General features: G+C 37.1%; 1 long non-coding RNA gene across 1 annotated transcript; it reads right to left on the bottom strand.

Annotated features, from left to right (window-relative positions):
- Nucleotides 1-665: 665 nt before the first annotated feature.
- On the bottom strand, nucleotides 666-13,284 carry LOC142164838 (uncharacterized). Its single transcript, XR_012695911.1, has 2 exons — nucleotides 12,748-13,284; nucleotides 666-1,177 (listed from the first exon to the last, which is right to left on the bottom strand). It is a non-coding gene; the product is annotated as an uncharacterized LOC142164838 (long non-coding RNA).
- Nucleotides 13,285-14,529: the final 1,245 nt, after the last annotated feature.

Below are 14,529 nucleotides of genomic sequence, written 5' to 3'. Positions count from 1 at the left end.
AAAAATCACTCTAAATTAAAATAAACTTTAGTTTTGAAACTAATAATAATTTTTTTTTCGTATTTTCAAATATTATAATACTATTAAATATAAATATGCTAATTGAATTTAACTTAAAGATGAAAATATTTATTTTTTTGTAATTTTTATTTTTTTGTAATAAAATAAAGCAAAAAGAGTCAAAATTAGTTGAAATAACGCTATTAGGCCTAAATTAAATATTTACACGCTAAAATATAAAAAATCTTGGGGAGGATCAAAAATCACATGTCTACAGTTGCTCTCTTTGACTAGAAACACAAAGAGTTTTCAGACAAAGAACGACTAGACAGGTTTTTTGACCCGACCCTTATTTGGAGAGACTAAATCTAAGAGAGAAGGGAATGTGACCAAGCCCTGGTATCTGAGCTGCCTACATATCCTTGGCTATTAAGGAATCAGGCCACGTGTAGTTCAGAAGTGAGTGGGATGATGGAGTATGCCGAGGTGGAGAGCCAGTCGAGGTGCCGTTCCGCTGAGGTTCCGGTCCGCGGTCCTGTTATTACATCAAAATAAAAAATGAAATAGACTAACTAAGCCTATCAACTATGAGTTACAAGATTCCTATCTTTGAGTCTTCTGAAGCTTGATCTTGAGTCTTGGTTGGTTCTTCATGCGGACCCTGATCTGAATCTTGATGCTTGTTAGCCGCAGGTATTGGTTCAATCTTCTTCAGCTTTTCAAACCAAGACGGGACATGCAGAGCTTGTGACCTCAGCCCTGTCTTGACCAGCTCACATCTTTCATTAACTTATGCATTTGGATTCACTTTTTGTCTTTTTTTTTTATTCTGGATTGTGACTAACTTCTGTTGATCATCTAGGACTGCTTGCATTCTTGACGCGAGCTTCTTTTGTTGCTGACCTGAATTGCATTCTGAATTGAATTCCCTTTTTTTCCAGGTGGGCGCCTGATTGCTGAACTTGAACCGTCTTCTCTTGTTACTTGACACTGTTTTCCCTTGCACCTTGAACCATTTTCCCTTGAAACTTGAACTGTCTTCCTTCGAAACTACTTTCCCTTGAAACTTGAGTTGTCTTCCTTCGAAACTGCTTTCCCTTGAAACTTGAGCTGTCTTCCTTCGAAACTGCTTTCCCTTAAAACTTGAGTTGTCTTCCCTTATTCTCCAGGTGGGCGCCTGATTACAACAAAACAGACAAAATAAAAGATTTTTTTTTTGCCCCAGTTTGCACTAGGAAGATTTGTGAGTTGTTAGCAAAATTGTAAACCACTTATACTATTGATGCAATGATGAGATTAAACTAAAGAATAGACTAGGAACACTATAAACTAAGCTTGACTAAAGTAAAAACTGACCCTATTCTCCAGGCGGGGCCCCCTGATTTCAGGAAAACTAAACATTGATAATCTTAAGAAAACTAAAAAACATGACCCTTTTTTTTTCAAATTCAGACTTCCTTTTTTTTTCAAAATATCCTAGGAGAAAATTCGTCAGACTAGGTTCTCTATCTTAGGAGAAAAATTCATCAGACTAAGACGTTAATCCTAGGAGAAAATTCATCAGACCAGGTCCTTTTCTCTTTTTTTTGTTTTGTTTTTGTTTTTGTTATCTTAGGAGAAAAATTCATCTGACTAAGACGTTTATCCTAGGAGAAAGTTCATCAGACTAGGTCTTCTATCTTAGGAGAAAAATTCATCAGACTAAGATTTTGATCCTAGGAGAAAGTTCATCAGACTAGGTCTTTTTTTTGTATTTTAGGAGAAAGATTCATCAGACTAAGATTTCTATCCTAGGAGAAAATTCATCAGACTAGGTCTTCTATCTTAGGAGAAAAATTCATCAGACTAAGATTTTGATCCTAGGAGAAAGTTCATCAGACTAGGTCTTTTTTTGTATCTTAGGAGAAAGATTCATCAGACTAAGATTTCTATCCTAGGAGAAAATTCATCAGACTAGGTTCCCTTTTTTTTGTTATCTTAGGAGAAAGATTCATCAGACTAAGATGTTTATCCTAGGAGAATATTCATCAGACTAGATTTTCTATCTTAAGAGAAAAATTCATCAGACTAAGATTTTGATCCTAGGAGAAAGTTCATCAAACTAGGTCCTCTTTTTGTTACATTAGGAGAAAGATTCCTCAGACTAAGATTTCTATCCTAGGAGAAAGTTCATCAGACTAGGATTTATATTGGGACGAAAATCCATCAGACTAGGACTTTTTATCTTATGAGGAAAAAATGTGAAGATCAATGGCAAGATTTTATGCACAATAGCAAGACAAATAAAAGATTTTAGAAACATCCCTTTGTCAGCTCTTCTCTTCTTTTCTTTTTCTTTTTTTTTTGTTTTTTTTTGTTTTTGTTGTTTTTTTTTAACCACTTTTCTTGCACTGCTTTGTTCCTGTTTCACACAAAGAAAAATTTGTCAGTTTTGAAAATGGTGGTCGGTTTGTGGCCTTGAGTCTTGAGCAGCTTGGCTTTTGCTCGATCAGCTTGAGTCGGTTTCAAGAGACTTTTGCTCTACATCAACCCTAATTATTTCACACCCAGTACCATTTGTATTTGCGGCTCAATATGTCTTATCCCAACTGGAGATCTTTTCTTAGGTGACCTTTTTGATATCTTGAATGACTTCCTGCTTTTTGAGCAACTTGTCGGTCAGAGAGAATCACCAATTATCTTTGCTTGCGCCAAGTAGGCTGACAAGAGTCTTTTGGGGGGAAGCCTTTGCATGAATGCTCAAGTCATGTTGACTATAACAGCTGAGTGTGCTGGCCAAATTTACTTTGTGCAACTGAAAAGCTGGTAGCAGGTTTTGAAATCTCTTCTTGCTTGTTTTGACAAGGACTGACTTGGAGTGAAGGACACAATGATGCAAAAAACAAGTATTAACAAGAAATGCCCCCTGTCGGAAGGACAGACGGAAGAGTTTTTTTTCCTTTTTTTTATATAACTAGCCTTAATAATCATGACATGCATTTTGGACTAAACGATCTGATCTATCAAACTAATCCAATCTTCCCTTTTACCATTCTTATGACATTTGAGGTCGGACTTGTTCGTACCAATCCTTTGTATCAGCTTCAAGACTCATTTTCGACTAGTGGTGCCCCGAGGGATTTTCACCAACAAGCCTCTCTCATTTATTCATCTCTGCTTACCGTCGCCTTACAGTGCCCGTGAGGGTTTTCGCTAGTAAGACTCTCTCATTTTTCTTATTCTTTCCCTCTTTTTGTGAGCAACTCGACGATGTTCTACATCATGTGACAATTGTTGCTCATTGCATGCATCTCTTGGCATTCTTGAAGGCATATTGGGAGGTCTTTATTTGGAAGGTTTTTGGATAGGGTTGAAAAGAAAGGTCAGCATGAAGGCTCAAAATAAACTCAAAATAAGGGGTTGTAGACTTACAACTCTTGGAATCGACTCTTTCAAAAATGAAATAAAATCTTTGCCCCAGTTTCAAATGCTGGGGATTTTTGGATTTTTCTATTTTTTCTATTTTTTTTCTTTTTCTTCTAAATTATTATTTGGTTGGACCGAACCGTGAGGCTGCCTACATATCCTTATTTTCAAGGAATCAGGTCTAACGTAGTTCAAACATCTGACCTAACTAATTTTCTCATTTTTCTTTCTGTTTCTTTTCTTTTTTCTATCTTTTTTTTTCAAAACAAATTGCCCCAGCTTCTATATTTTTTTTAGGGCATGGACCTTTGACAAATCTTTTTTTTTTTTTAACTTTCTAAGAATTGCCCCAGTTTGTACTCCTGGGACATGGACTTCTTTGTTTTTTCTTTTTTCGTTTTTTTTTACTCGTGACTCTAAACTTGATTCCAAAAGAGGGTAGTCAAAGAAAAATAACACAGGCTCAAAAAGAGGTAGCGAAGGATATAAAATGTTTGGATAGCAGAAAGAGGGCCTCCCAACCTCGAGAATGCCAAACATAGTATCTTTCGCGATCACAGCATTGACGAGCATGTCTGTCCTCTTGGTGTGTCATGGTCACAAGACATTTTTTCATCCCTTAGTGACAAACTTTCCAACAAACTTCAATTTATTAAACATCCTCAAGCCCGATCTTCACAATGATTTGAAGGTGAATTTTACTCGACCTTAGTTCCAAAGTATTTCAACTCTCTATTCATCCTCAAAAATGCTTTTTCCTCAGTTGTCCAATTCAAACTTAAATTAATTTTCTAAGATCTGGCCAAAAATTCCGCATGCATGTCATGTCATTAAAACTAGCGGGAAAAGAACTAAGCATGGAATGACACAAAAGGACAAATTGTATTTCATTGAGTAAACAACAAAGACAAACAACCTAAAATCTGAGTTACAACCCTAAATAACTCGGCTGATGAAAATAGCAACAGAACAGAAAGACAAGACTCACACAAACAGAATGGAGAGATAGAAGGGTTTAACTCAATAAAACAAATAACATCTGGATCACAACCCTGAAATAACCCAAAAAATAGAAAAAACATCAGAATAAACTACCAAGATTCCTTCCTAGTGAGGAGGGAATGACTTTTCAATTGCTAGACTTGACATTTAGCTACAAATTTGCTCATCAGAATCAGCAGAGCCTTCTTCAATTTCAACATCATTAACTTTAGTTAGCAAGTTCCTGAGAGGATTCTCATACTCCATGTCACCAGGCGTCATCCCTACAAAGTGTGCATCATGATGTGCAGGTAAAGGATTCTGCGCGATATTCTGGGTGTCACTGTCTTGGATCACAATCAGGTGTTCCTGGATCATCCTTTCTATTTCTCTTTTCAAATCCCGACAACTTTCAACATTGTGCCCCTAGGCATTGGAATGGTATTCACATCTTTTAGAAGGGTCAAAACTTCTTGCATGGGGGTCCACATGATTGGAAGAATAGGTGCAATCATGTCATAATGCTTTAACTTCTCAAATAAGCTTTCATAGGACTCTCCTATTGGTGTAAAATTATCTTTCAACCTTTGTTCCCCTTTATACCTCTGGCTTGGATGTGGGTTATAGGGCACCTGAAAATTTTGTGGAGGCTGTTGGAGATTTTGTGATGCCCGTGCTCGTCTTCTGGGTAGTTTTGGTGGTTGGACAACATACTGAGGTGGAGCGACAGAGTATTGAGGGTTCTGAGGTAGATAATACTGCTCAGGGGAGTCATGGAAAGCTTGAGGAAACTGCTCATACCTTCGAGATATTCTCCTAGGACCTCTTCTCGACCCTGATGTCATCATGATTTCTTCAACCTTCTCATTTGTGTCGCTAAAATTATCAGATTCAACTTGGACAGACTGAGTTGCGGCTTTAAGAACTGCTTGACTTATAATTTTGCCTGTCTTAAGACCGTTCTCTACCATTTCTCCCATTTTGATTGCTTCCGAGAAGGATTTGCCCACTGCAGACATCATGTTTTGAAAATAATCTGGCTCTTGAGCGTGAAGGAAGACAGTGATTAGCTTGTGGTCGTCCGTGGGTGGCTTAACTCTAGTTGCTTGCTCTCTCCATTTAATGGCATATTCCCTGAAACTTTCAGTTGGTTTCTTCTTCAAGTTTGAAAAGGAATTGCGGTCTGGGGTAATGTCAATGTTGTATTGGAACTGTTTGACAAAGGCCTGTGCCATGTCATCCCAAACATAGCAGCGAGACGTGTCTTGATCCATAAACCATTCGGAGGCTACTCCCGTAAGGCTTTCCCCAAAATAAGCCATCAACAATTCTTCATTTCTTCCCACACCTTTCAGTTGATTGCAATACCTTTTCAGGTGAGCTATGGAATCTCCATGTCCATCATACTTTTTAAATTTGGGAGTCTTGAAACCATGCGGCAAGTGGACATCGGGGAACATACATAGATCTTTGAAGGCAACACTCTTTTGACTTGCCAACCCTTGTATGTATTTCAACCGTTGTTCTAAGCGTTTCACTCTTTGGGTCATTTCTTCATGTACCATCTTTCGGGCACGCTTCTCAATGTTTGCAGGAAGATCAAATGAGTACGAGTGGTATTCAGGAGAGTGGTACTACTCTTGCTGTGTAGCAAATCGTGACTCATGACGAGGCTATCCTTGACCACTGGCCCATGCTTGACACATTTCGGTCATTTGTTGTTTCAGTATTCTATTTTTCTCAAACACAGTAGACTCTTGTCGAACCCTCTGACCCTGAGTCTCTTGAGCACTTGTAACAGCTTCGGTGTCAGTTATCATTTTTCCTTGGATCTTGTGTTGTCCGCTTACCACAAACCGACCACCTCAACTTTCTTCAAAATTCAAAATAAAACATGTTAGAATGGACTCAACCAGTCCTTATTATTATTATCATCATTTTTTTCTTTTTTCTTTTCATTTTTTATTTAAAAAAAATTGTCGATCGAACCTGATATGGGTTGCCTACGTATCATGTGGGGACATGAATCAGATCTTGTATAGTTCGGGAAGATCAAGAATAAAGTAAATAAACTAACTTTTCTTTTGAATTTTTTATTTTATTTTTTCGAAAGAAAGACTTATAAAGAAGAAAAGGAATATTTTTGGATTTTGATTTTTCTTCAGCATTTTGCAAAGAAAGACTTCTAAAGAAGAAATATTTTTTTTCTGGAATTTCGAAAGAAAAACTTCTAAAGAAGAAAGAAAATATTTTTGGAATTTTATTTTGAATTTATGAAATAAATGCTTCTAAAAAAAAGAAAATATTTTTGAATTTTGAATTTTCTTTTCAATTTTGAAAGAAGAATGAATTTTTTTTGGATTTTTGGAAGAAATTAAAAGAAAATATTTTTGTATATATATATTTTTTTTAAAAACAATTAGGGTCTAAAAGAAAGGCTTTCTAAAGAAGCAAGTAATGAAAAATATTTTTGGATTTTTTGAAAATTGGGGTCTAAAAGAAAAAGACTTTTCTAGAGAGGAAGTACAGGAAAATATTTTTGGATTTTTTTTGAAAATTATGGGCCAGAACCGATGAAGTTTGCCTACGTATCTCATATCCGGTGAGAATCAGACCCGCGTAGTTCGCCCAGTTTTGACAGAACAAAAGAAAATATGACTTATTTTGAAATGACTTTTTTTTTCAAACTTTCAACAGAATTTCAGGGCAATTCAAATACCTACCTCTCACTCTCTTTTCTTTTCTCTTTTTTATTTCATTTTTTTTCATTTTCTTTCCCTATTCTAGAAGCCAGTCAACATGCAAACCGAAATAGACAGATACGCAAGTAGCACGTAACATGCATCAAGATGGTCTTTTTATTTCGGGTATACCTATCCTAGACAGACCCAACCCCTGTGTTGAGTCTCTAAAGTCAAATGTACATGATGCAAACGAACGTTCCTACTAGGGATCCGGCATGAGGCTGAGTTATTTTAGGTTCAAAACCTGGGTAAGCGTTCTAGACTGTGTACCCGAGAGGACCACTCGAGCCGAGGAGGGGGCTACGTACCGGGAACCAAAAGGCCATCCAGCTTAGTAACTTGTCCGAGCCTCTTCCTTATTTCAAGGTATGACACTAACAGAATAGGGAGTTCGACCAGCGAGCACATCTCCGAAGATGAGAAGAGAAGGGTTTCGTAGCAGTTTATATGTGATGACCCAAAATATCATCTTTAAATTAAATAACCATCTCAGTATTTTTAAGATATTGAAAAGCGGTATCAATAATTTCTCGACTTGCATGCGCAGTCCGTGTAATTTTTCGGAAGGTTTTTATGTGAAAAATGGACTAAATTAGGAACTAGAGCTTTAAAACTCAACTGAGTTGACTTCGGTCAACATTTTGAGCAAACGAACCCAGATAAAAGTTTTGACCATTCCGGTAGTTCCGTATCGTGACTTGGGACTTGGTCATATGCCCGAAAGCGAATCTGGAGGTCCCTAAATCAAATTATTGCCATTTAACGGAATCTAGAAATCTAAGGCTAAAGATTTCTTAAGTTTGACCGGAGAGTTGACTTTTTGATATCGGGATCGGAATCCAGTTCTGAAAATTTTTCTAGCTTCGTTATGTCATTTATGACTTGTGTGCAAAATTTGAAGTCAATTGGACTTGATTTGATAGGTTTTTGCATCGAATATAGAAGTTGAACTTTCTTAGTTTCATTAGGCTTGAATTGGGACGTGATTCACGGTTTTAGCATTATTTGATGCGATTTGAGGTTTCGAATAAGTCTGCATCATGTTTTAGGACTTGTTGGTGTATTTTGTTGAAGTCCCGAGGGCCTCGGGTGGATTTCGGAAGGTCAACGGGTAGAAAAAGCTGTTGAAATTCTCTTTGGGAAGCTGCTGTTTTTTTACAGCATCGTGAATAGTACCCCATGAACAGTACCCTGTAAACAGTACCGTGTACAGTACCCTGTGAACAGTACCTCGTGAACAGTACCCCGTGAACAATACAGTGTACAGTACCCTGTGAACAATACCTCGTGAAAAGTACCGTGAACAGTCCCCCTGTGAACAGTACCCCGAACGCGTGAACACTGCCCCTGACATTTTCTAGGCAAATTCTTAATTTCTGAAAATGGGACTTTGCCCCATTTTCCATTTTTGTCAAATTGGAGCTCGGGAAGAGGCTATTTTCGGGAGATTTTCAGAGAAAACAACGGGGTAAGTATTCTTAACTTAATTTTGGTTAGATTACCTGAATCTATTACTAGTTTTGATACTAAATCTGTGAATTTAGTTGGAAGAGTTTGAAAATTCTCTCGGATAGATTTGAGGATTAGAGAGTCAAAATATTATTGAAATTTAGTAATTTTGGTATGGTTAGACTCGTGGTTGGATGAGGTTTCATATTCCGTAATTTTTGTCGGGTTCCGAGACGTGGGCCCCACTGGCAAAGTTTTAGTGCAATTTCGGATTTTAATGGAAAATGTAGAATTTCATATGGAATTAATTCCTATAATTTTTATTGACTGAATCGAATTGTTTATGACTAGATTTGAGAATTTCAGGCACGAATTCACGAGGCAAAGACTTGTTGGAATTTTGAATTGGTTGCAAAGGGAGGTAAGTGTTTGGTCTAACCTTAGCTTGAGGGATTAAGAATTGTGTCTTATTTGTTACATGTTAATTGTGGAGTACGACGTATAGGCATGGTGACGAGTATCTATACGTTGGTGTCAAGCATGCCCGTGAGTCTTATACTTTGATTAACCTGAATCCGTTTCGTAGTGTATATGCTCTATATGATGATTTCTATTGAGGAATATGACTTGTGGAAGTATTATTGTTTTGATATTGTTTCCCTTGCCGTGATATTATTGTTTTGATGGTGTTCCCTTGCCGGGATGTTATTGTTTTGATGATGTTTCCCTTGCCGAGATATTATTGTTTTGATGTTGTTTCCCTTGCCGGGATGTTATTGTTTTGATGATGTTTCCCTTGCCGGGATGTTATTGTTTTGATGTTGTTTCCCTTACCGGGATGTTATTGTTTTGATGTTGTTTCCCTTGCCGGGATTTGATTATTGTACTATTGTTCCCTTGCCCGGATTGAATTGTTGAACATTATAGAGCATTGGCTCAAGTTGAGAATTGAATTGTTGAACATTATAGAGCATTGGCTCAAATTGTGATATTTTTGATTTTGCCTTGCCCAAATTGCTTTGTGATTGTTGCTTGGGTGAGGAAGAGCGATAAAGCACGAAGGGTGATGCCGTGCACATTTATATTATTCATATGGTGAGGAAAGAGTGTTAAAGCACGAAGGGTGATACCGTGCCGCATGATGTACAATTCCGTGCCGATTATATTGATTTTATGGTAAGGATGAGAGTAAAAGCATGAAGGGTGATGCCGTGCAGATTATATTGATTTTTATGGTGAGGACGAGAGTAAAAACACGAAGGGCGATGCCGTGCACTTGTCCTTTATTTTCTTGATTCTTGTTGATAATTGAATTATGGCTTTCCTTATATTCCTTTATTGGTTTCTTGTTAATACCTGATATTATTGACTTCCTTACATGGATTGCTTTGTGAATGTTGCTTGGGTGAGGAAGAGTGTAAAGCACGAAGGGTGATGCCGTGTATGGTGAGGAAGAGTGTAAAGCACGAAGGGTGATGCCGTGTATGGTGAGGACGAGAGTAAAAGCACGAAGGGTGATGCCGTGCACTTTCTATTTGTTGTGTTTTTTTTTGTTATTAACATTTCAAGTGTATTAACTGTTTAGAGACCTTTACTGTGTTGTGATACCTTGTGTTGTAAGCCATATTGTTTTCAATATCTCGCCGCATTTATATAAAGCTTTCAATACTTAAATTTTCAACAATTGTACTTTAATTAAAAAGGGTATTTTCTTTATTCAGACGATTTCAAAAAATAACTTCATCTTTTCTTGTTTATTTTCTAGTTGGGTTGGAAGTTGTACTCTACTTTATATTAAGTAAATGAGGCTCTTTGAACATTTTTAATTGTATTGGGTTATGGACCCTATGAATTGAGTAACATGAGAATGTTGTTGCGAAATGTGAGACGGAGACATGTGGGCACAAGGTGCCGAGAAAAATATGATGATTTTTATTAATGACAGATTATGATATAGGCACGAGGTACCAGAGAAAATATTATGGTTTTATTTAATAGGACGTGAGTTGTCCGTGCGGTTGTGATATAAATATGGGCACGAAATATCATGAAAAATATGAAAGTGGGTTGAGACCTATATTAATTATGATTATGAAATGAGGTGTCACAAGATGACCTTTACTCGAAAGAATTATATTCGAAAGATGCTTATTTGAAAGAGATTTATTTGAAGGAAATATATTCAAAAGATATTTATTGAAAAGCATATTATCTTAAAGATTATTACTTGAAGGATTTATAGGTGAAAGATTTATATTTGAAGGACTTGATTAGATGATTGCACTTGTATTTATTAATTGTTGAGAAACATTTATGGTATTCTTGTTACCTGCTTTTTATATCATTGGTTGATCATTGTTTCCATCATCGGTACCTGCTTCGTATTATTTTTGTACGCTATATTGTACAGGTTTATTTGATAGTCTGGTCCTAGCCTCGTCACTACTTCGCCGAGGTTAGGCTAGGCACTTACCAGCACATGAGGTCGGTTGTGATGATACTACACTTCTGTACATTTTTGTGTACAGATCCAAGTATTTGATCGATAGTAACTATTCGTTGCGGTGGAGACTCAAGGTAAACCTGCTTCAGCGTTCGTAGTCCTCAGAGTCACCTTTAATTGTACTTATTTCCATTTGTTCCCTTTGTTTCGGAATAGTGATGCAATTATATTGTATGACTACTCCTAGAAAGGCTTATGACTTGTACTACCGGTTTTGGGAATTGTAAATTGTTTAGAGAAATTTCATTTGAAGTTAATAAATATCAATGTTATTTTAGTAAATTTTAGGCTTACCTAGTTTAGAGACTAGGTGCCATCACGACTCCTTCGGAGGGATTTTTGGGTCGTGATATTATATACAGTTCAGATAATATCAAAACGGTAAAAGCCTCATTTAACACATTAGGCCCAAGCATGTAATAAAATCAGATAACAGATAAAACCAAATATAACAATTCATCTAAGCTCGAATTCTGAACTCTGAACCAGAGATTCTGGGTTCTTATCCCCAACAGAGTCACCAGAGCTGTCACACCTCCTTTTTACCTACACCCCCGGGAAGGGAGTGTATAAGAGAGTTTTTTCCAACTTAAAGTGACAATCGAAACGGGATTATTTATTTATTAATTTCAGAGTCGCCACTTGGGATGATTTATGGTGTCCCAAGTCACTGGTTCAAATTCCAAATCGAGGAAACGATTGACTCTGTTTCACAGTCCGCGAACACAGAAATCCGGGTAAGGAATTTTGTTAACCCGGGAGAAGGTGTTAGGCATTCTCGAGTTCCGTGGTTCTAGAACGGTCGCTCAACTGTTATAATTGACCTATTATGTGATTTTAGTACATGTTTTAACCTATGATTCAATTTTAACTAATTAACCGCTTTTATTCATTTTTAAGGAAGATTGCAACGTCATTTAAAATACGTCTTGAACCACGTCACATAAATGCACCCGCGGTCCCCGACACATCTTATCCAACGTTGTTGAGATTTGGATTTAGGTCACATAAATGCGCACCCGAGTTTAGGAAGGTAATTTTAAGATAGCACGCCTAAAGCAACTACTCATTTTCATATGTTTCACACACAGCTCAGTCTCAAATGTGGTAAATAAGAATCAATGGCTTCATTTCTCAATCACGGTGAAGTAAATCACAATAAACAAAAAACATACTTGTAAACATGATTCATCCATTGAAATTATCACGGGTCGACAAAGAAACAGTAGTAAAGCAACAATAAGTTTATACATTCTTAAAGCTTTGTGTAATTATAGCTGCATAACTCTTTTATCTCTATCATTTGTTTGAAATCACATATAGCCAGAAAGATTCTACTCATCCCATTCGCTCACTGTAGTATAAGAATCTAAGTTGTGACAAACAAAAAGGAACACACATCTTTTACGGCCAATTCACCAAACATAAAAACTAATATGTAATAATATATTTTTTAAAGATAAAACAGTGCAATCACATGAGTAGGCAATTTATTAGCTAAACCAATAATGAAGCTCGTTAACTAAATGAAAGCAAAACAAGCAGTAAGAGAACGTACTTCATTTTTATAAACTTCACAAGAAAAGCAAAAAAGGGTATGTATTCATATACATAGTAATAGAACAAACAAAAATAAAATTGAAAGAAATAGATCTCAAAACAAACCTTCACAAAAATAGACTGAGCTACTGCTGACCAGACCAACAATCGAAAGTCTCGAACGGAACATGACAACTTCGCCGAACCTCGCTTTCACTGACGGGATAGAGATTAATGGAGGTGAAGGAGGGACGTCATTTTTTGGTCGTCAATGGCGCTGCTTCAGTCGACGTGGAAAGGACGAAGCCAAGGGGGGTCGGGTTTTTGTGTATTGCAGCGCTTTTAATTCTCATGAAGAACAGCGCTGCCAGCTTTTCCGTTCCTTTTTGGTCAGATTTTTTTTTTGATCTTGAGAATTTCGGCTGATCTCTTTTCAAATGAAAGAAAATGGATGATTGAAGAAGCAGCTGCTCTCTTTGTCTCTTCTCATATGAAAAAACGGCGGATTCAAAATCTAGGCCTAGGTCTATGAATTGAAAACTTAAGGTAGGGTTTCTATAATTGGGTATTTTATATGGAGGGGGAAGGGATGATGACCATTGGATTAGAAGGAAATAGATGGCTAGGATTAAATCTTGCACTTAAGTGGGCTAATGGGTTGGGAAGAACGGGTTAAGGGTAATTGGGTTGGAGTGTTGGACCATGTCTTTTGGGTTTGAACTTAAACTAAAGAGACCAAATAATACAATGAATCTATCAAAATATAAAAATCACTCTAAATTAAAATAAACTAATATAAAACTAAATATTACGATTGAAACTAATAATAATTTTTTTTCTTCGTATTTTCAAATATTATAATACTATAAATATAAATATGCTAATTGAATTTAACTTAAAGATGAAAATATTTATTTTTTGTAATTTTTATTTTTTGTAATAAAATAAAGCAAAAAGAGTCAAAATTAGTTGAAATAACGCACAGGAATGCTATCGCATCGCCCAGGATTGCGTACACACCCAACAACTAAAAAGGGCAAGTGAAGAAGCATAGCAATCAACGATGTCGAGAACCAAACTTGACGTACGGACAAGGACCCCGACATTGTGGAAGCGTCCAATTTGATAATAGAGGATCTCGATCCCATCCTACTAGACAACAATAACAACACAAAAAGGCTTATATCGGGCACAACCTCTCGAAACCAGGTAAGTTTCATAAATTCTTAACTGACAATGCTGATCTATTTGCCTTCTCCCATACAGATATGCCAGGTATCCCGAAAGACATCGCCATGCACAAACTGAATGTTGACCCCCTCAACCCGCCAGTGCGGCAAATACGGAGGAAGTTCAATGCCGCAAGCAACGAAGCTGTCAGCGAAGAAGTCGATAAGTTGCTAGCAAATGGCTCCGTCCGAGAGTCAAAATATCCCCAGTGGGTCGCCAATATGGTCATGGTGAAGAAGAAAAACGGAAAGTGGCGGATGTGTGTAGATTTCAATAACCTAAACAAGGCATGCCCAAAAGACTCCTTTCCATTGCCACACATCGACCAGCTCATCGACGCAACAGTAGGACACGAGCATCTAAGATTCTTAGATGCCTATTCGGGGTACAACAAGATCCTCATGGAGGAAGAAGACCAGGAGAAAACCACTTCATCACTCACCAAGGAACGTACTATTATAAGGTCATGCCATTCGGATTAAAGAATGCAGGGGCGACGTACCAGAGACTGGTCACCAAGATGTTTAAAGATCAACTCAACAAAATAATCGAAGTCTACATCGATGACATGCTGGTTAAGTCTAAAAGGAAAGAAGATCATATCGACCATCTGAAGGAAGCCTTCGACATATTAAGGCAGTACGGTATGAAACTAAACCCCGAAAAATGCACCTTCGG

The sequence above is a fragment of the Nicotiana tabacum genome, chromosome 10 (assembly GCF_000715075.1).
Source record: "Nicotiana tabacum cultivar K326 chromosome 10, ASM71507v2, whole genome shotgun sequence".
Lineage (NCBI taxonomy): Eukaryota > Viridiplantae > Streptophyta > Magnoliopsida > Solanales > Solanaceae > Nicotiana > Nicotiana tabacum.
The sequence above is the reverse complement of the archived record's forward strand: the minus strand, read 5'-3'. Positions and strand labels throughout refer to the sequence as shown.